The sequence below is a fragment of the Coenobita brevimanus genome, chromosome 91 (assembly GCF_032717465.1).
Source record: "Coenobita brevimanus isolate Jiangsu-jjx chromosome 91, ASM3271746v2, whole genome shotgun sequence".
NCBI lineage: Eukaryota > Metazoa > Arthropoda > Malacostraca > Decapoda > Coenobitidae > Coenobita > Coenobita brevimanus.
The window spans coordinates 17,404,487-17,426,308 of NC_137044.1; the positions used below are offsets into that span (position 1 = coordinate 17,404,487).

The following is a 21,822-nucleotide window of genomic DNA, read 5'->3' on the forward strand; positions in this document are numbered from 1 at the left end:
CTTGGAAATATTAACAAGTCTCTCACACAGAGCGGAGTATAAAGTCCAGTCCCGCTAGCTATCTCTCTGTCTCTCTCTCTATCTGCCAAGCCCTTCTCCCTCGACCTGCCTCTTGTATGGCTTGTCTCCTTCTGCCCCTGCCTGTTCTGTGGCTAACCTCCTTCTGAGCTCTCTTTCCTAAATTCTGGTGAAACAGAAGATGTATCACGTGTGTTCCCTGTGATGGAAAGTTCTAGAAGCCTGTGTGTGAGTATGTGTGTATGTGTGTGTATGGTCACTAGGCGCTGTCGTGTGCCTATCAAGCACTCCTTGAGTTAAGAGTGTGTAAGCATGTTTAGCATTGCTCGATTCTCGCAGACACAATACCTTCTCATCATCTGACTCCCTGCTTCTATCTGTCTCTCTATGTATTTATCTATCTATCTATTATGATTTGTAATTATAATATGGAGTCCCAACATACTGCTCGGCCGCGCGAAAATGGCGTACCATCGACAGTTAATAGTCATAACATATTAATATATATTATATATACATTATAATGAACTTATAAGCTAATTAAGTGAAATATATAATATTGTAAAAGTAACATAATTGTATGAACATTGTATACATATTATATTCATAGTAAATAGTGATTATTCAGTAATATTACATTTTAAACAAGTTGTATACATATTTGAAGAAATGCATTAAAGTAAATTATTTAACTGTAATACAGTATGTACTTGGGTTATTATAGTGAAATGCATACATGCAAGAATAAAAAAAATAGTTTAAAATTAAGATTATGGTAAGAGTTATTAATATTTCATTTAAAGATAATGGTACTGGTCTGCCATATATGGGTCATTCTTCTTTGTATTTTTTTTTTTTATATATATAATTAATACTATATACAAAATATATACACTTCATTCAGGGTGGTTAACTGTGATGTTAACTCTCCCCCCACTAAATAATGACTCCAAATTAGCAATTCTTGCATGCATTCTGTGCATTGCGAACAGCAGTACTGCAACTACAACGCAGATGATTATAAAGACAGTAGGTGCTGGGCTATACACATAATATGGGTTGAACATACTCAAACTCAAATCTTCCCAGGGCTTCATTGTTTCATTGATCAGCTGCATAGTTTCAAACTTAGGTGAAGTCAGCTTAATACTTGTGCTCATGTTTAAGTTCATATCAGGCAGTGGGTGGAAATGTTTGTGTGTATGATTGAGAATGGCGTAGTGATTGATGGTGGATAAAGTAGACATGGCTGGTGTAAATACCGCACAGTAGTCACCAAATGTCATAAAAGACTTTGTGGTTCCTTTGTGGTTGAGTTATATATATATATTAGACTTGTGGACGAGCGGTTTTTCTATCTTGGAGAGGTAAAGAATAGTATGGGACTATTTTTATTTGTCTTGGAAATATTAACAAGTCTCTCACACAGAGCGGAGTATAGAGTCCAGTCCCGCTAGCTATCTCTCTGTCTCTCTCTCTATCTGCCAAGCCCTTCTCCCTCGACCTGCCTCTTGTATGGCTTGTCTCCTTCTGCTCCTGCCTGTTCTGTGGCTAACCTCCTTCTGAGCTCTCTTTCCTAAATTCTAGTGAAACAGAAGATGTATCATGTGTGTTCCCTGTGATGGAAAGTTCTAGAAGCCTGTGTGTGAGTATGTGTGTATGTGTGTGTATGGTCACTAGGTGCTGTCGTGTGCCTATCAAGCACTCCTTGAGTTAAGAGTGTGTAAGCATGTTTAGCATTGCTCGATTCTCGCAGACACAATACCTTCTCATCATCTGACTCCCTGCTTCTATCTGTCTCTCTATCTATTTATCTATCTATCTATTATGATTTGTAATTATAATATGGAGTCCCAACATATTTGTTCATTAAAGATTTGCTGCACTGATTTTCCATGATACTGTATTTGTAAGATGAATATTTACTCTTCTGGTATATAAGTTAAAGGACTTAAATAAAGCGTTAACTAAAGCCTTGTAACCAGTTAACCTGATTTATATGATTACCCATGATCGGCGGGTTCCGAGACAATTCTCCGTCAGGTCAATTCGCCGTCAGACAATTCCCCGTCAAAACATGGACGATTTCCCATCAGGGAAATTCGCACCCTGAATGATTCCCCGTCATTCTATAAATATACTTATTTCGCCTTTGAATTATATTTTAGCATCACCCACAGCTGTCTTCATTAATGACGGCGAATTGTCTTGTTATTGTTGTGATGGCGAATTGACTTGACGACGAATTGTCCCGAAACCACTCGGCATCGGAATGTTGCCTTGTGTTTAGGTATTTGTGTGTTGAAGTTTTGCTGTGCAGTTCTGTATTTGTAAGTTATAGCTTTAAATAAACCTTCTAACCACTTAAAGTGCTTCATATTGATTACCAATGACAGATAACAGCAAAACACCACATATAGGGGGTCTAGGGAGCAAAATAAGGAGCAGTTAAAACTTAAGTGGTTTCACTCCAAACGCGCCATGGTTGGAACGAAACCCTCACGTTAGGGGTGAGTTTGCTGTAATTCTTTATTTCACGCAAACTTTTTTCACGCGATTTCGGTTATCCACAAATTTTTTGTACAATAATTAAAACATAAAATTATAGTATTCAAATAAATAATTTTAATATATGAGAGAAATAAATAAAACATAAAAATGCCTACCTGCTGCCAGTGTGTGTGTGTGTGTGTGTGTGTGTGGGAGGTCAGTCTACCACGCACCACACAGTCAGTTTGAATCCGACGGTCGAACCGTTCCTGACTGGCGAATCGTTATTTGTGGCTTATTTTTGTGCCTTCCAGTGATTGCTTGCCTTGTTCGTCAACATGGGGCCTAAACGTGGTGCTAGTGATGCATGTGGTAACACACCAAAGCGGGCTCATAAAGTGATGTCGCTGACAGAGAAAGTTAAAGTGCTGGACAAACTTAGGGAAGGAATGTTGGCAACAATTCGCCATCAGGACAATTCCCTGTCATTTATTTACTTACAAATTTATTTAGCAAGTACAGTACACTAGTTTTTTACTTATATGAGTTATAAAATCCCCCTGAAAATTAGTTATTAAACTATTAATCAATAATAAGTATATTTATAGAATGATGGGGAATCGTCCAGGGTGCGAATTGTCCTGACGGGGAATTGTCCATGTTTTGACAGTGAATTGACTTTATGGGGAATTGTCTCGGAACCGTACGTTTGGGGTGAATGAGTCAACTGTTTGTACAATAAAGAAGGCAGAATGAAGCATACGGGAGGCAGTGATGGCTAGTGCACCAGACTGTGCTAAAGTGTCTCCACCTACACCTATGCTTGTCATTTTTCAGTAAGTGTTAAATTTCTTACATTTTTGTTGTTTTTCATACTTTATGCTAGTTTATAAGGTGTATATAGTGCATAAACAGTATGCTAGTTTATAAGGTGTATATAGTGCATAAACAGTATTACTCAGATGTAATACACTCAATACACACGCGTAATTACATGCACACATGGGCAGAATGTATACGCGAATTTACCACATATGCGAAGGGTCTGGGAACATAACCCTAGCGTGAATTAAGGGATTACTGTATATACATACACTATATATATATATATATATATATATATATATATACAGGTATATATATATATATATATATATATATATATATATATGCTGTACAGTAGGTACCTACAATATGCGAGTTTATGGGCAGCAGAGGAGGTTGCTTACTAGGAATTCATTTACTGTGAATACATAAACTTATGGGAAAAGTTACATATGGGCGGCACCCCCCTTCATTGGCAACCCTTGAGACTCCTTTCAGACTGAAGTATTGTACTGTACAGGGACACCATCTAAGACATATTACCTAAGATAACGTAAACCTACAAGATAATGGCTTTACTAAATCAACAAGGATATGGCTTAACTAAACCAACAAGAATATGGCTGCTCACCTTAACTCAAGAGGACAATAGGCTTGATGGAGGTAAGAAAGGGATCTGAGGCACAGTGTTGCCAACTTAGTGGTTTTCATGCTAATCTAGAGGTTTTGAAACCAATTGGCAGGGAGTTTTTTTTTTTTTTACTCTATATCTAGCATTTTTTTATCTCCTGTCTGGCAGTTTTTGCAACTGATTTCCCCTAATCTGGCAGATTTTTACCACTTTTAAGACCAATCTGGCAGACTGATAGAATTTCCATTTGGCAACACTGCCAAGACAAGGTGAGGCACCTAACATGCACCTCCTGCACCACCCATAACACCACATTCCTCACCACTCTCGTCATCAGCACTTTCGACACTTTCACTAGCTAATGCACTCACTTCATTCATAAACCCTTCAAAGTCTATTTCTGACACCTCAGACATTGCATCATCCTCTTGATCCTCCCCAGGAAATGGCTCTTCTGATGTTGAAGGGAGTGATTCCTCATAGTCTTGAGGCCACAGGTGATGGGTGATGAAGGTTTGCTTCCTTCTGTTAACCTCCTGATTGCGCCTGTCTGTGTAGTAGCGGAAGGTTCTGTCCAGTGAAGTCATCACTTCCTCCACTCGCAACTGACAGTGTAGGCAACCGCTGTTGCTTCTTGGGATGGCAATGTTGAGTGCTCGGGGTAACCCCAGATTTGGGCCACTCTTTGCTGCCGTCTCACCTATTACGAGTTCAATTCACGTCACTATTTAAATATACACTAAAATTCAGAAACAATAGGTCCTTGAGTACAATGAGGATCACCTACTATGAACTTGTGTACTATGGGTACCTATTGTGTGTGTGTGTGTGTGTGTGTGTGTGTGTGTGTACAGTATATATATATATATATATATATTATATATATATATATATATATATATATATATATATATATATATATATTATATATATATATATATATATATATATATACACATATCTATATACTGTATATGTGTTTGTATATATATATTGTTAAGAAGCAAGATTTGCCAGTTAGGTGCTCGAGAAGTTTCTCGGCGTTTCATATACAGTAGTTCCCATATCGGTACAAGTCAAAGTTGCCAGTTTGCCTGCTGTTTGTGAGCTTAGTTGTTTCATAAGTTATGCATTAATTTTTGTGCTCTTTTTCTTTATAAAGTTTTATTTAATTGACTGCTTGTTAAATTATGTAATTTAAGTTCGTATGGTAAATAATTTAGGGTGTTATATAATGTAGGAAAACTCTAGCATGTTCTGATGTCTCCTAGTTGGTAACTGTTGTCAGGGGCAAGTACAAGACCAGCATGTCCGAGAATGTTTGAGAAGTAGGTCTTTCTAGAACAATGCAATTGTATATAAGGATGGATAAGAGACTAGAACAAGCTTAGTCAGGTGTCGGATCAGTTTGAGTGAAGTGCAGTCAGTTTTGGTTCAGTGCAGAGTCAGTGCAGTGTTAGTGAAGACTGTATATTTTTAGTACTTGTGGAAACTGGCAAACGGTGAAGTGTTTATTGAAGTTTGTATATCATCAGAACTTGTAATTACAGTGAACTGTTGGCAAGCATTAGCTGTACTAACTGTGAAGTGTTGTCAGGCATTAAGTGTAACTGCAATTAGTAAAGGGTGTATAGCTCTAGTGCTTGTGAGAACAGTGAAGTGGAAAGCATTAAGTGGAATTATTTGGAAAATAAAGACAGTGAACTTTCAGGAGCCAATGTTTATTTTCGCCTCAGCTGATCTTGTGTATCGCACATCTACAGGCTGACAGTAGGAAGAACAACTCACTGGGCAATGTCATTCCTGTACTGCACTACTGCTGTTGGAGCCTGTGGCAGTGTGGGATGAAGACATAACAATATACAGTAAAATCTCAAATTTCGATGGACATATGTACCAAAAAACCGCATCCAAATTCAAAACATCGAAATTTAAGCTGAACTTCTTATGGGAAAAATCAATTTGGGTCCAGGGCCTCCCAACTTCACTACGTAAAATCATGATTTTTTGCCCATACTCCCTGTAAACTTTATGAACTATAAATGTGGTTAAGTAACTGTAGTTCTGCACTGTATTGCCATACTGTACTGTAGTGTAGAATACAGCAAAATTTGTTACAGTTTGTCAGTACCCTGTCACAGCGGGATTAGGTGGCCACCCTTTGTGGGATTAGGGCGTCGGGCTATAGATAGATAGGTAGATAGTTACAGCACACTGTACAGTACAGTACTAACATTAGGTTATGGAATCTTATCACTTGGCTGGCTGGTGTTGGTGGTGTGTGGCAGGGGTGGACCACTTAGTTGAAGTAGCCTCCTCTGTGGAGGAATCCAACCCAGATTCCTCAAAATGAAAATCATCCTTGAGTAACTGGACATCTGCAGTATCAACATCTTCCTCCTCACCCTCTTGGATAGTTATCTTGCTACACTTTAGTAACTGGCCTGAAGAAGGTGATGATCTTTGACTGTTTCTGCTTATGAAGCCCGTGACAGCATCAAAATTCGCAACTTTGCATCGAAAAGTGAGGTAGGCAGACCACTCGAAAATGCATCTAAATTTGAATCATCGAATTCTAAACTGTAGAAATTTGAGATTTTACTGTATATATATATATATATATATATATATATATATATATATATATCTATCTATCTATTGCCAGACGCCTCAATCCCGATTGGGGTGGCCACAAACAAATCGCCTCCAAGTCGCCCTGTCCCCCGCCATTTCACTCCCCTGCTCCCAACTCACACCCCCCTCTCTCATATACCTCTCCACCCCATCCCTCCATCTCATCCTCGGTCTCCCCCTCCCTCTTCCACCCTCCACCTCACTCACATACACTCTCTTCGTCAGTCTTTCACCCTCCATCCTCTCCACATGGCCAAACCACCTCAGTGTGTTCCTCACAACGCTTCCTATCACATCCACATCCACACCACAACGCTCCTTTATATCCTCATTTGTCAGCCTGTCTCTCCACGTGACTCCACAGGCTCCTCTTAAATAACCCATTTCCACTGCTCTCACTCTTGACTTGTGTCCTTCCAACAATGTCCAAGCTTCACTTCCGTACGTTAGAGTTGGTATCACAATACTATCATGTAGTAACTTTTTTACTTCCATGCTCACTTCCCTGTTTCTTATCACTGCTTTCAAGGAACCAGCAACCTTTCTTCCCTGCTGTACCCTTTCAAGCACTTCACCCTCCAAACCTCCATCCTTACTCATCACACTACCCAAATACTTAAACGTACTCACATTTTCCAATTCCTCACCATCCAACCTCACTGTACATTCACTGACTTCACCTCTCTCAAAGACCATCACTTTACTCTTCCCTACATTCACCTTTAGGTTCCATTTCTTACACACTCTCTCAAACTCATCCACCAAGCCTTGCAGCTCCCCTTCGTCTTCACTCAACAACACAGTATCAACTGCAAACAACAGTACAGGGAGTTTCCAAACACTATCCTCTCTCACCAGGGCCACTCCAACATCCACTACCCTACCTTGTACCTCTTTTATTACCCCATCCATGTACAGATTGAACAACCATGAAGACATGACACATCCCTGTTTCAAACCAACTTTCAAAGAGAAAAATTCACTTAGTTCACCATCCACACGCACATATATATATATATATATATATATATATATATATATATAAAATATATGTGTGTATATATATATATATATATATATATATATATATATATATATATATATATATATACAGTAAACCCTCATTATACAATGCCTCTTTGTATGATATTTTGCTTATACAGTGTCAAAATTTTAGTATCCTATGCCCACTATACAATGGGAACGATTTGCAACAACGATGGATCATCCGCGGCTCAGTGAACAGCGAATGTGCAAACGCAACAAAAACGTCCTCACACTATCGGCATTAGACCACACACACTTGTCCACCGGTCCAGCCTCATTAGCTAGCCCTGCCCAGCCAGGCAGTTTTGAAATTGATGAGTGAGGGCTGTGAGTTCCTGTGATTGTGAGGCCGAGTAGGGACAATTCGCCGTCAGGACAATTCCCCATCATTTATTTACGTATCAGTTTATTTAGCAAGTACACTAGTTTTTTAATTATGTAAGTTATAAAAGTGATGGTGGTTTATTGTTTATATAGTAAATGTAAAATAAGGCATCAAATCATGGGCATTAAATGAAAAATAATAATATATTGAAACGTGAATCAGCTGATTTATGATCGATCCTTCATCTTAGCATAAGGCTACATACAAGACATTGGCATTTATATAAATGCCTAATTACCTTAAGTGAACGATCGACATACTTTGGAATTATACAAATAATCTTCATGTTACGTCTATATAAATGTTTCGGGATATTTCGCCATCAAGTCAATTCGCCATCACAACAATAACAAGACAATTCGCCATCGGGACTTTTCGTCATCAGGATGATTCCCTGTTGTTTATTTTCATATCAGTTTATTTAGGAAGTACACTAGTTTTTTAGTACTGTACTTGTACCTCTTCAAAGTTGTTTTAAAATATACCCAGGATGTTGTAGTACCAATGGAAATTAATGCAAACAGCTGTGGGTGATGCTAGAACATAATTCAAAGTCAACTACAGCAAGGTAGAAACAAGTTAAATATTGTCTACAAGTGCAACTTACAAATGATATCCAAAGCCAATGCTATTGAATGAAAATAGACTTTGATAGATCCCCATGAGAATTAGTTATTAAAGTATCAGTTAATCAGTAATAAGTATGTTTATAGAGTGACGGGGAATTGTCCTGACGGGGAACGTCCACATTATGACAACGAATTGTCGACTTCATGGCGAACTGTCTAGGAACCACATAAACAACTGTTGTTTGCTTCAGTAAAGGTAAGATCTACTGTATACTGTAGTTTCATGCTTTTTTCTCTTTATTCACTATTAATGTGTTACTTTAAATGTTTAAACATAAGGATATTTCATGTATGTGAGTGCTAAGGTGTGTGTATGTGAGAGTTTAGGCACGTCTGGGAACGTATCCCCATTGACTCCATGTTATAATGGGATTGATATACGATGGATTGCTTTACGATGGGGTTTTCAGGAACGGAACCCCATCGTATAATGAGGGTTTACTGTATATATAAAGGATTGTGGAAAGTATTAAGAATATATGGAGTAGATGGAAAGTTGTTGAATGCTGTGAAGAGTATGTATGATGGTGCTAAGGCTGCAGTGCGTGTGGATGGTGAACTAAGTGAATTTTTCTCTTTGAAGGTTGGGTTGAAACAGGGATGTGTCATGTCTCCATGGTTGTTCAATCTGTACATGAATGGGGTAACAAAAGAGGAACAAGGTAGGGTAGTGGATGTTGGAGTGGCCCTGGTGAGAAAGGGTAGTGTTTGGAAACTCCCTGTACTGTTGTTTGCAGATGATACCGTGTTGTTGAGTGAAGACGAAGGGGAGCTGCAGGGCTTGGTGGATGAGTTTGGGAGTGTGTGTAAGAAACAGAATCGAAAGGTGAATGTATGGAAAAGTTATGGTCTTCGAGAAACGTGAAGTGACTGAATGTACAGTGAGGCTGGATGATGAGGATATGGAAAATGTGAGTACATTTAACCCCTTAAGTCCGCAATTATTTCAGGCAGGGCACCTTCCACAACCACAATTCGGGGGTGTTTTGGCAACTTTAACCAAGGGCAAATTGATTGTGTTCTGGCTAAAAAGGAAGACTTTACACACCTAACAACGCAATCCGCACCCCCATAGGCCTTATGGTTACTGCACAATCGTGTCAAAATTTAAAAAAGTTTATAATAGTTACCCCTCCAAAACAACCTAAAATGTGAAAATTTTGATAATTACCTATTTTTCTTATTGAAACGGGTCATTTCATAGTGTTCTGTCACACCAACCATAAAAACAGGTGTATGCAGGTGTGGAGAGATTATTAGGTTGTGGGAAGATAACAAGGGGGATTTAGGAAGGGAAAAGGGTGTGTAGATCAGATATTTGTTCTAAGATGTTTAGTGGAGAAGTATCTAGAGAAGGGAAGGAAAGTGTATGCTGCCTTCATGGACTTGGAGAAAGCTTATGACAGAATAGATAGGCAAGGTATGTGGAAGGTATTAAGAATATATGGAGTAGAGGGGAAATTGTTGAGTGCTGTGAAGAGTATGTACGAGGGAGCTAGGGTTACGGTGCGAGTGGATGGTGAGCTGAGTGAGTTCTTTGATCTCAATGTGGGACTGAAACAGGTTGTGTGATGTCTCCATGGCTGTTTAATATATACATGGATGGGGTCATAAAGGAGGTACAAGGTAGGGCAGTGGATGTGGGGGTGGCTCTAATAAATGGGTGAGATTTGGAAGCTTCCGGTGTTGCTGGTTGCTGATGATACAGTACTGTTGAGTGAAGATGAATGGGAGTTGCAAGGTTTGGTGAATGAATTTGGGACAGTGTGTAGGAGGAGGAATCTGAAAGTTAATGTAAACAAAAGTAAAGTTATGGTGTTTGAGAGGAATGAAGTCACAGAGTGTGCAGTGAGGTTAGATGGTGAGGATATGGAGAATGTGAGTGCATTCAAGTACTTGGGTAGTGTGATGAGTAAGGATGGAACTTTGGGGGATGAAGTGCGTGAAAGGGTACAGCAGGGAAAGAAGGTTGTTGGTACACTGAAAGCAGTGATGAGAAATAGGGAGGTGAGTATGGAAGTTAAGAAGTCACTGCATGATAATATTGTGATCCCTACCCTGACGTATGGAAGCGAGACATGGACCTTGCAAGAGGGGAACAAGTCAAGAGTGAGAGCAGTGGAAATGAGTTACTTGAGAGGAGCATGTGGAGTGACGTGGAGGGACAGGTTGACGAATGAAGAAGTGAAGGAACGCTGTGGGATGGATGTGGTTGAGAAGATTAGGAGAAATACACTGAGGTGGTTTGGACATGTGAAGAGAATGGAGAATGAAAGACTGACTAAGAGGGTGTATGTAGGTGAGGTGGAGGAAGGGAGAGGGAGGGGTAGATCGAGGATGAGGTGGAGGGATGGAGTTGAGAGGTATATGAGGGAGGGGGGGGTGAGTTGGGGGGAGGGTAGTCAAATGGTGGGTGACAGAGCGAATTGGAGGCGTTTTGTCTGCAGCCATCCTTTGCGGGATTAGGGCGTCGGGCTATAGATAGATAGAGGGAAGATAAAGGTACAGGGGTTGGAAATAACCAGCTTTTCACATGAAAAAAAAGCACTTCATTGTATTCTGTACCATCTACCAGAAATCAGGTGTGTATGTAGGTGTGGGGAGATAACAAGTGTGGGGAGTAGGCCTACCAGGCCTTGGCGGTGCTTGGGGAGAAAAATTTCGGCAACAACCAAATTCTCTTGTGAAAACTCTCCATTTCAATGGGATTTGACATACCAACCATGAAGACAGGTGTGTATGTACCTGTGGGAAGATGAAACAGGTATGGGGAGTAGCCCTAAAAGGCCTCATAGTCATTCAAAAACTAACACAGACATACTGTATATAAATGTTCATAACCATCAAGGACATCAAAATAGAGTTGAATTATGCTATAGATGCATGCATCTATAGTATTATTCAACATACATGTACATAAGTGTGTTCACTGTGAAGAAAGTGCAAAAAAATGCTAACCAACATTGTCACCCATAGCGTTGTGTGTTCGGGATGCGATGCTCTCGGGAAAATAGACAGTAATCCCTCTAATATCCGAACGCCCAATATCCTAACATCCCCACTAACCGGACATAATCGTCCCGGGATCCAATATTCCCAAAATGGTCCGAAAACCGCAAAAAAAAAAAAAATAAATAAAAAAAATTTCCTGCCTGTAATCTGAACTTGGCACACGGGGCGCGGGGCAGCTTTGTCGTGGCGCGTCATTCCTCCGACGTCCGCCAGAGCGCCCCTGCATCCTCCCCACTTTCCTCGTCTCTCATCGCGAGTGAACGCTCGTCGTCATGGCTGGCCACGTGCTCGCTTTTGAGGTGGTGCCTTACCTGCTGCAGGCACTCCTGCTGCTCTCGTGCCTCTCCTTCGTGTGTGTGATGATGGCCCCGCCGCCTGAGAAGAGGAAGAGAGTGGTGTTGACTCTGGAGAAGAAATGGGAGATATTGGAGAAAGCAGATGCGGGGTGGTCTTCTTCCCGCATCCTCCGCGAGTTCAACCTGGCCCGATCTATTTTGTTTGATATTAAGAGATCCCGAGACAAACTCATGCAGTACACGGCTGACTTCTCGTCGAGAAGCAAACGCAACGTGGAGAGGAAGGTGATGTTTACTCCCAAGTTTGCTGAAGTCGACCGCTCCACGTTGATTTGGTATTGACGGCAATGTGCTGCTGGTGTGATGGTACGTGGTACGGAGCTGAAGGCTGCTGCTGAGAAGTTCGCCAGGCTTCACAACGCCCTAGACTTCAAGGCATCCGAGGGTTGGCTCTTCGCGTTCAAGTTACGGCATGGCCTTACCAACCGTAAAGCTCATGGTGAAGCTTTGGACGCTAACGAGGATGGAGTATACGAGGTTCGGCACAAGGTGAAGGGCTTGATCGACAGGGAGGGCCTCACTCTCGGTCAAGTCTACAATGCTGATGAAACTGGTTTATTCTATCACTCTTTGCCAACAAACACCCTAGCCGAGGAGACGCAGAAGCGTGTACCTGGCCGTAAGCTCTCCAAGGAACGCATATCTGCTTTGTGTTTTGCCAATGCTAACGGCAGGCACCGGCTTAAGCCCGTTATTGTTGGCCGTGCAAAGCAGCCTCAGTGTCTTCGTGGGGTGATGTATGTCCTTCCTGTCGTCTGGTACCATTCTTTGAAGGCATGATTTACAGCCCAGATCTTCAAAGACTGGTTCCACCGCCACTTCGTCAAGGAGGTCATACATTACCAGACGGAGACACTGGGAATCCCACGCGACCAGGTAAAGGCCCTCCTTCTCCTCGACAATGCACCTGCCCACCCGTCCGACAAGGACTTGGTGGCTGAGAATAGCCGGATTAGGTGCATGTTTCTGCCACCTAATACGACTGCTCTCATCCAACCAATGGACCAAGGAGTGATCGTGGCAACAAAGCGCCTATACCAACGGAAGTTCCTGGACAAGGTGATGGTTGTTCTCGAGGACGAGGATGAGCGCAGGGAGGGACAGGACACGTGAGGCCAGCGGACTTTGGAAAACCTTCGCCGCTACAACATCAAGTCTGCAATCTACAACTGGGCCAGTGCATGGAAGGAAGTCCCTGTAAAGACTCTAGAAAATGGTTGGTCTCGTCTACTTCTCAGAACAGATGTGGAGCACCATTTCCTAGGTTTTGAAGTGGATGACTTCCATGCATGTCTACGTACACATGGTGACGATGTTGATGTGGACAATGTGCGTGAGTGGTTGGCTGACGACAAGGGCGATCCTGGGCACCAGACCTTGTCTGATATTGAGATCGCATCTTCAGTTGCAGGTGTCAGTACCCAGCTTGAAGATTCTGCAAAGGACGGCGATGATGATGCGGACTCCTCTCAGCATGACACAACTCCAGCCATCCCCAAGCTGAATGCACTCCGGGAACACCTAGAGTTCATTCTCGACTACCTGGAACACCCGGACTGCGACAGGGAGATGGGGCCCTTGGGACTTGTGGAGGAAGTGCGTGCTTTCAGGCAGCGCATCATCAATCGTCAGAATCTTCGTTCCTTGCGTCAATCAACCATTGACAGTTTTTTCAGGCCCATGACCCCCACTGTGCCCATCCCTGGCTCCACTCTGTTGCCTCCCCAAGACAGGCCCTCAAGCTCCGAGCCACAGCCCAGCACATCAGCCGCGGTGGAGTCACCGCTCGACGTGAGTTTGCGTCTGTCTTCAGAGTCGTCTTCAGTGGGTACGCCATCACCACAACCCAGCGACATACCCCTAGGTCACCTGCCAGTGATACTCTCGGACTCTGACAGTGGATAGACGCCAAGAACTTCTCCACTAGACCACACGGGAATTTACAGTGTTGTGCAGTGAAAAAAACAGTGCATTGTGTTAAGGATTTACAGTTGTAAGTGAAAAGACAATTTTTGAACTAAATTTAATGTAAATAGACTTGTGTGTTTTTGCTTTTGAAAATGGTTATAAGAGTGGAAAAAGTTAAAGTGCAGAATGCAACACTTATTAAGTTGCAATGGAGCATAAGTTAGACAAGAGTGCGCAATGTGAAGAGAATGGACTTCTGAGTGCGAATCAGTGCATTTTTTATCATTATAACTGGGCGACCAAATGGTCGCCCAGTGATGAAAAATGGTCACCCAGTAAGAAGAATTTTTAAGTACTGGGCGACCAGATCAAATCCTCAAACTGTAGCAGGAAATTCCACAAAAATTATAGTTAGCCCCTGCATTGGCCTTTCTCCATTTTCTTTCTTTAAAGAATTCGTTGATATCAAAATTTTCCCCCTTACTGACTTCAATGTTGTTAACTGAGTATATCAGTTTATTGTATCATAATAACTGATCAAAGTAGTAATGATAAACTGATGTTTTATAAACAGCCTAGCATACAATGGTGGAGGCTTAACATGAATAGTTCATGTATAACAGATACAAATTTTACTTAGGGATGTAAACAGTTGACTCTGGTTGTCCCGAGAGGTAGGAACTAGTTTTGTTAACTTGTAAATTAATTATTCACATTTTTAATGGAGTATTTAATCAATTTAACTGACTGTTACTTATAAGGTAGGCTACAGTCTGATATATTTACGTGAATTTAATGATAAATGAATCCAACAGTGGGTGCTATGTGTTTTCACATTGGTATATACTGTATATATTGTCTGGTGAAAGTCATTCCGAAAAGCGTGGGGCTGAAGGCTTAATAGATGCTGTACTGGCTAAATTAAAGTACCTGGGTATTGACGAGGTGGCAAAGAAGAAGCTAACTGGATTGACCACAGATGGTGAAAGTGCAAATACAGGAAGGAAGTCTGGGTTATGGGCCAGGCTAAATGAATATCTAGGTAGAGAACTTCTTTGTGTATGGTGTGTGGCACATCGATCAGATTTAGCATTTTCTGATTTAGAGGCATCGGTGACTGAGCTCAAACATTGGAGAAAAAATCTCAAAGCTGAAGCATCATATTACAGAGCTTCTGCAGTTCGAACAGAGGAGCTCAAGAAAATTGTTGAAGCATCAGGCTTTCGTTTTTTTAGGTTTCCTGAGCACTTTGAGGTGAGATTTGTCGAGCATCCCACAAATTTGTGTGAATCAGTTTGGAAAAACTTGCCATCAATACAGACACACTGAAATTCTGTATCCACATCCAAAATTAGCACCCGGAATGAAAAAGCGACAGTAAATGGCTTCATGAAACTCTGGAAAGAAGGTGGTGACCAAGAGTATTATACAGCACTGATGCTTGATCTCCTACGTTTATTTGAAAAGCTACAAAAAGATAGTCAGAAATCTATGGCCACACTCTGTGATATTGAAGTATCTAAAGCTGTTGCTCTTGCATCTGTTGCATTAATGGAATCTGGTCCATTTCCAGGAGGTATGGAAGAAAAACTGAGAGAAAACCATGAACCTTCAACAAGTGAAAGTGGAAGAAGAATCTCTCTCACTCAGTATGTTACAACGAGGAGGAGCACAGCAAGTGTCAGAGCTGAAATTGTCTTAGGTGCAAAGGAATATCTTTCTCAAAGACTTGACCTGGAACAAGAGGATATAGTAAAACAAATTAAAATGTTCTACGAGGGGAAAACAGCTGCACATATGATTAACTCAACAAGAAAGGTTGTGGAGAGTCTTTTTGGAATAGATTCCGTTATTACATTCTCTGATGAAGTCATTGGACATTTTTCTTCTGAGAACCTTCCTGTTCCAGGTAACATTACTGATGGAACAGGGAAACTCTACTACATGTTAAAAATCTCCCAACCTGGAACTGTGTTTTCCAAACTGGTTCAAGCCTATCTGTCACTAACCTCTCACAGCATTGGTCCTGAACGAGCTGTCTCATGTCATACTGTTCTCAAAGGCCCTAAAAAATCAAGCTACTCAAGAGAGGCCATCAACAGTCGGATGTATATAGCCCTTAACAGTGGTGGGACAGCTCATTTTGATCCTAGACCAGCTGTGGCAAAGTTTCTGCAGAAAAAGCAACGCAGATACGGAGTCCCAGACAAAGAGTTGTATCAAGATAGACATTTTATAAAGAAGTTCTTTGCTAAGGATAGTTCAGTTTAACAAGTATGCCATTATTTGTTTCACGATCATGGTGCATTTTATCGAAGCCCATTTTTTTTTTTTTTTTTACTAGCATCTGAAAATTCAAATTGAGTTTGTGGAAATTAATGTTTATGGATGATTTCTTTCTTTTGATACACAAATGCGTAAAGCAATAAAATTCTTTTCTATATCCTACAATTTGCTATATTAGTGAGATGAAGAAAAATAGCACAAATATATATTTCTAGTGTAAATGAATGTATTTTTTGTTATTGATAGGATTACGATTTACGTATACAAATATTTAGTTAATAGGTTTTTCTACTTTACTGATGTTTGAAACTTGATATATAATCACGTTACACAGGATATATCAGTGTGCAAAGTTAGAATATAAGTTCTTCATTATTATCAATAATACTTAGTTTTATTACTACATTCCTTTATCATATATATATATATATATATATGGCTTCGGAAAATCCAAGTCATGTCGCCCAGTGAAACTTGCTTAAAAAATGCACTGGTGCGAATGACTAAGTTCAGTGCAAGACTTCATGAACAGTGTACTGCAAGTGCTTCAGGAAATCCTTCTTACTGTCAGAGTCTGAGAGGAGGTGGTTATTCATCGAGATGGCCATGGACTTGCTGTAAGTAGGCAGAATGTTTCAAACTGTACTCTACTGTATTTTCCATACCATACTTACCTCAAACACCTCATTTCACTCTTTTATGTCCCTTATTGGTGTGAATATGCTGTGTCTTAGGTGCTATGCATGTGCAGTAGGAAGGTGTTTTTCTGAGTTAGGCTAGGTTAGGGTCCATAACTACCAGTCCAGGAGCCAGGGACTTGTAAGTACCCAGAATGTTGAATATTGTATGAACCTACCTCAAAAACCTCATCTTATGCTTCTTTTGCATGTATTTCAGTCTTTTATGTCCCTTATTGGTGTTATTTGGGTCTTAAATAGGTGCTATGCATGTCCAGAGGGAGTTGTATAGGTGTTTCTCTGAGTTAGGGTCCATAAGTACAAGTCCATAAGCTGGGGCCCAATATCCAGACAGGACCACTATCCGGACCTGCCTATGGCTCTATTACGTCGGATATTGAAGGGATTACTGTATACAAAACTTGGAAAGAAAGTAATAACTATAAGCAGCCTCAAACTATTGAGATGAAAAGAATTAGCAAAAAAAGTATGCAATGCACTGAACCACGAGTTATTTGTTATAAGCAATGACTCCCTAACATACTAACTAACAAACAGGCATTTAAGTTAACCACGAAGGGCTGGCTGTTGTGTTTACCCAGAGTAAATGTTTGCTCGGAGACAGAGACTAATCAGAGGTACTAATTTGGGCAGACTGTCAGGAGAATGAAAAAAAAAAAGATGCGTCGTATATAGTACAACAAATAGCATTCACCAACTATGTCCGCACGGAAACTGGTAGGTATAACGTGAGAAATGAACAGAGTGAGGTGTGACTGTATGTAAATTGGGGAAGAAGTAGAAATAATACCTAACAGGCACGTACATCAGGCCTGATATCTCTCGGGGGTCTGTAGGGGGTTGGAAGGGAAGTGAGGGAGAAGGAGGGAGCGATGTGGTGGGGTTCAGGGGGGACACAAGGCTAGGAGGGTGGGAGGAGGGGCGAGAGTGGGTGGGAAGGGACACAGGTGGTGGTGGGAGGAGAGATGCAGATGTGTGGGGGGGTGGGAGAGTGATGGGGGACAAGGAGGAAGTGAGGGAGTGGAGTAGAGGGTAGAACAGAGGTGGCCCAGAGGGGGAGGTGCCCCCCACCACCCGGGTGGGTCCGATCCCCCCTCACGCCACCTCAGGGGTGAGTTCTCATTGGCCTGAAGCCATGTATGTCATAATCGGCGCGGAGGAAGCGCTCCGCAGTTTTTTACAGGCCCTGCTCAATTGATGCGATTAGGCATTTTGGCATAAAACTTAAATTGCATCAATTGATGTGATTAGGCTTTTAAGGGTTAAGTACTTAGGTAGTGTGGTGAGTAAGGATGGAAGTTTGGAGGGTGAAGTGCTTGAAAGGGTACAACAAGGAAGAAAGGTTGCTGGGTCCTAAAAAGTAGTGATAAGAAACAGGGACGTGAGCATGAAAGTGAAAAAGTTACTACATGACAGTATTGTGATGCCAACTCTACTATAGTATGGAAGTGAAGCCTGGACGTTGTTGGAAGGACACAAGTCAAAAATGAGAGTAGTGGAAATGAGTTATTAGAGGAGCATGTGGAGTCACATGGAGAGACAGACTAACAAATGAGGAAGTGCAGGAGCATTAAGGAGTGGATGTGGATGTGATAGGAAGCATTAGGAGAAACACACTGTGGTGGTTTGGCCATGTGGAGAGGATGGAGAGTGAGAGACTGATGAGGAGAGTGTATGTGAGTGAGGTGGAGGGGGAGATAGGGAGGGGGAGGCCAAGGATGAGATGAAGGGATGGAGTGGAGAGGTATATGAGGGGGTGTGTGAACTGGGAGCAGGGCAGTGAAATGGCGTGGGATAGGGTGACGTGGAGGTGATTTGTTTGCGGCCACCCCATATGGGATTAAGGCGTCTGGCAATTGATAGATAGATAGATAGACAGTTTATTTTTCCCTTAAACTTTATCAATCTTAGTTGCCCTTATTTTCATGCTTTTATGGTTAATATAAACAAGCATAAATACATGGACTGCGATATATTTATGTACAGTATCCTGTACAGTACGTATAAGAAAAGTTCTTTGTCCATTAAAATTGTTCCTGCAGTTGAGGGATTCAGTTTCAACACATGTGCCACATCACTCAGCCACTCTCCTCTCTTGTAATTATATCCACTTTGGTTTCCATTGTAACTGCATGCCGTGTTCTCCTGGTACCATCACCACTTTCACTACTTTTTCGTTTCTGAAACATTTTTGGGGAAATAATCAAGTCCAAATGACAAAATCGCAGCTGATGATACTTGTGTTGATAACAACAATGCTCTGGGCTTCCAAGCAGGAGGAAGGCGGGTGTGCACAGTCGGCATCTGATAGGGACCACGGACTTGTCCTTGGCGCATGGTTTGAATTGGTAAATTACGTTTTTTTGTACTTTTTACCCCTGAAAATTATTTCTTTCATATCTGCGGATTTTTCATAAATCTATACATCATAAGTAGAGGTTTGACCATATATATATACACACATATATATACTGTATATACAGTTTACATATCGCTCTGTGTCTACTTGTACGTGAGGTCTTGTCAAAAACAGAGAGTACAGTAAAGCCTCAATATAATGGCCTTCAATTCACTTTTATCGGAACTAAGGAGCTATCTATCTATCTATATACCTAGGCTGCTTCCCCCAAGGAAAGGGAGGTAGCCGAGACAGGACGACTCACTCTCCATTTACTCATCCATTCAAACAAGTTCATTCGCATCTTAGCCCCAAAGGGGAGAACGGACAGATCCTCACCGCATCACACCGCACAAGGGTCAACTGCGCAATGCAAGCAGTGACATCCACAGCAGGGCCCGACAGCAGAACTGGTTTACCCCTGCCACATCATAACAGACCCATCCCCTTACCTGCACCTGACCTGACTAGCTGATCAGACCAAATGCGGGAGAATATCCCCTCAGGGCTGCGTCATCACTTATTCATTCACAATTTCTCTCCATTTATTTCTGTCACGCACAGCCACTCTTCCTTGCTCAACAGACATCCCTCTCGCATCCAGCGCTCTCTTCACACTGTCCATCCATCCTATTCGTGGTCTTCCTCTCAGTCTTACACCTCTCACATCAGATCTAGTTATCTAGTTAACTAGATAACTAGATAACTAAGGAGCTACTGGACTAAATTCTTATATACTGGAAAAAGTCCAATAAAGCCAGAAGCAGTCCGGACTGCCTTACATGTTTATCAATCTACAGTACAGTATTGTTGTGATTACACCATTTGATTATTGTAGTGACCGTATATTACAGTACAGTAATGCAATGGCAGTGATAACAGTTTAAGAACCGTCGGTGCGATCCGGACTAATGTCTGATACATCAGAAAAAGTCCGGGTTAGCAAGGGGAAGTCTGGATGCCGTTTTCATCAGAATTTCACTTTTTTCGGGATGGCTTGGGCCTCAGTCAGTCCATTATAGTGAGGGTTTACTGTACTGTCTATATGCATGAAAATGCTTCAGTGCAGACTTTCCTATCTTCTGTTGCTACTAAGACTTTAAAATTACTAAAAATAATAATGTGTCAAAAACCTCCACGCATTAGAACTCCAAATGGCCTTGTGGGATAACTCACATCATACTCTAACAAAAACAGTGAAAACAGAATGTCCCAATATTATGTGCTACAACTAAGTTTTTTATTATGTTGTCTTACTTTTTGTAAGTCTTGATTAACTCTGAAATTTGCATGATGTTTGTAGTGTTCCGTACATGAATAACTCAAACAATTTTATTTTGACTTTAACCAAACTTGATTGAAGGTATTCAGTTTTGAGAGCAATCAGTCAGTGGTCAAAGTCATAGGGCAAGTTTCAAAGTTTGACCTGTTATGTATCTGTATGTGAAGAAAATAACTAAAATGGTTTTGACCAGGTTTGGACTAAATTTGGTAGAAGTGTTAAGGCTCAACCAAGAGGTTTAGTTAATGTTTTTCAGAACAAAAATGGAGGACACCCGTAACCTGGTGCATGCATTTTTTTAATTCTTTTGTTTTTCCTTCCTCTGTTCTGTTACTGGAAAAAAAAAAGGGGGGGAGGGGCCAGTCACACAGCAAGGTCAACTTTAACAGCTTTTATCTGATTTTTAACAAACTTTGAGGAAGAGTTCAGGGTAAGGAAGGGATGAAGGTGGCCCATTTTCAGAACAAACGGCCAAAGTTCAAGGTCACAGAGGAAGGTCAAAGTCTGACCCATGTGTGTCAGTGTGTGAACGAAGTAACTGAAACAGACAACCAATCTTTGTGGAAGTGTTAAGGGTCAGCCAATATACTGGCTTTTTGGTTTCAAGAACAAAGGTCAAAGATATGGCAAAGTCATTTTAAATTTTCAGTTTCATTTAAACCAAGCATGAACAATCTTTTTGAGTTGGCAGGATGAGTTATGGTATTAGTATCAATCCATGGGCCACTTTCCTTTGGAAAGATTTTAAAAATTTTTTTTACTCTCTACTAGATGCATATTAATACAAAATTGCCATCTAATTTTGCTTACTATTACTGTATACAGTATTATAGTAACAGCTCAGCTTACAAACAATAATACATTATGGTCAATAATATGTATTACTTAACACTTTTATTTGCATTGTGGTGCACTGCAAATGAAATCCTATCCTTGCACTGGGAAATGAATATCCTCACTACATTATCATCTGCTATGGAAACATATATGAATAAATTATGCTATACTGTAGTTCCTCACCCATGTTTCACACCAAAAGTAAGAACGAATAAGGATGTATTCCACTTCAGTCAGTATTGCTGTTTTTTAATGAGACACTTGGGCTTGGCTGCCAATGACAAACTGGTCAAAGCTTGCAGTAATAAATGAAGTTTTCTAAACGTTCATCCATGAGCTGAGATCTGTGACTAAGCTTTATAAACTTCAAGCTGTCAAACAAGGCA

The 21,822-nt window shown here is 41.0% G+C and overlaps 1 protein-coding gene across 1 annotated transcript in view; it reads right to left on the reverse strand.

Moving 5' to 3' along the window:
* Ttc7 (tetratricopeptide repeat domain 7) overlaps positions 1–21,822 on the reverse strand; it is a 486,033-nt gene that overhangs the window by 346,382 nt on the left and 117,829 nt on the right. The gene's annotated exons all lie outside the window — the stretch shown is intronic.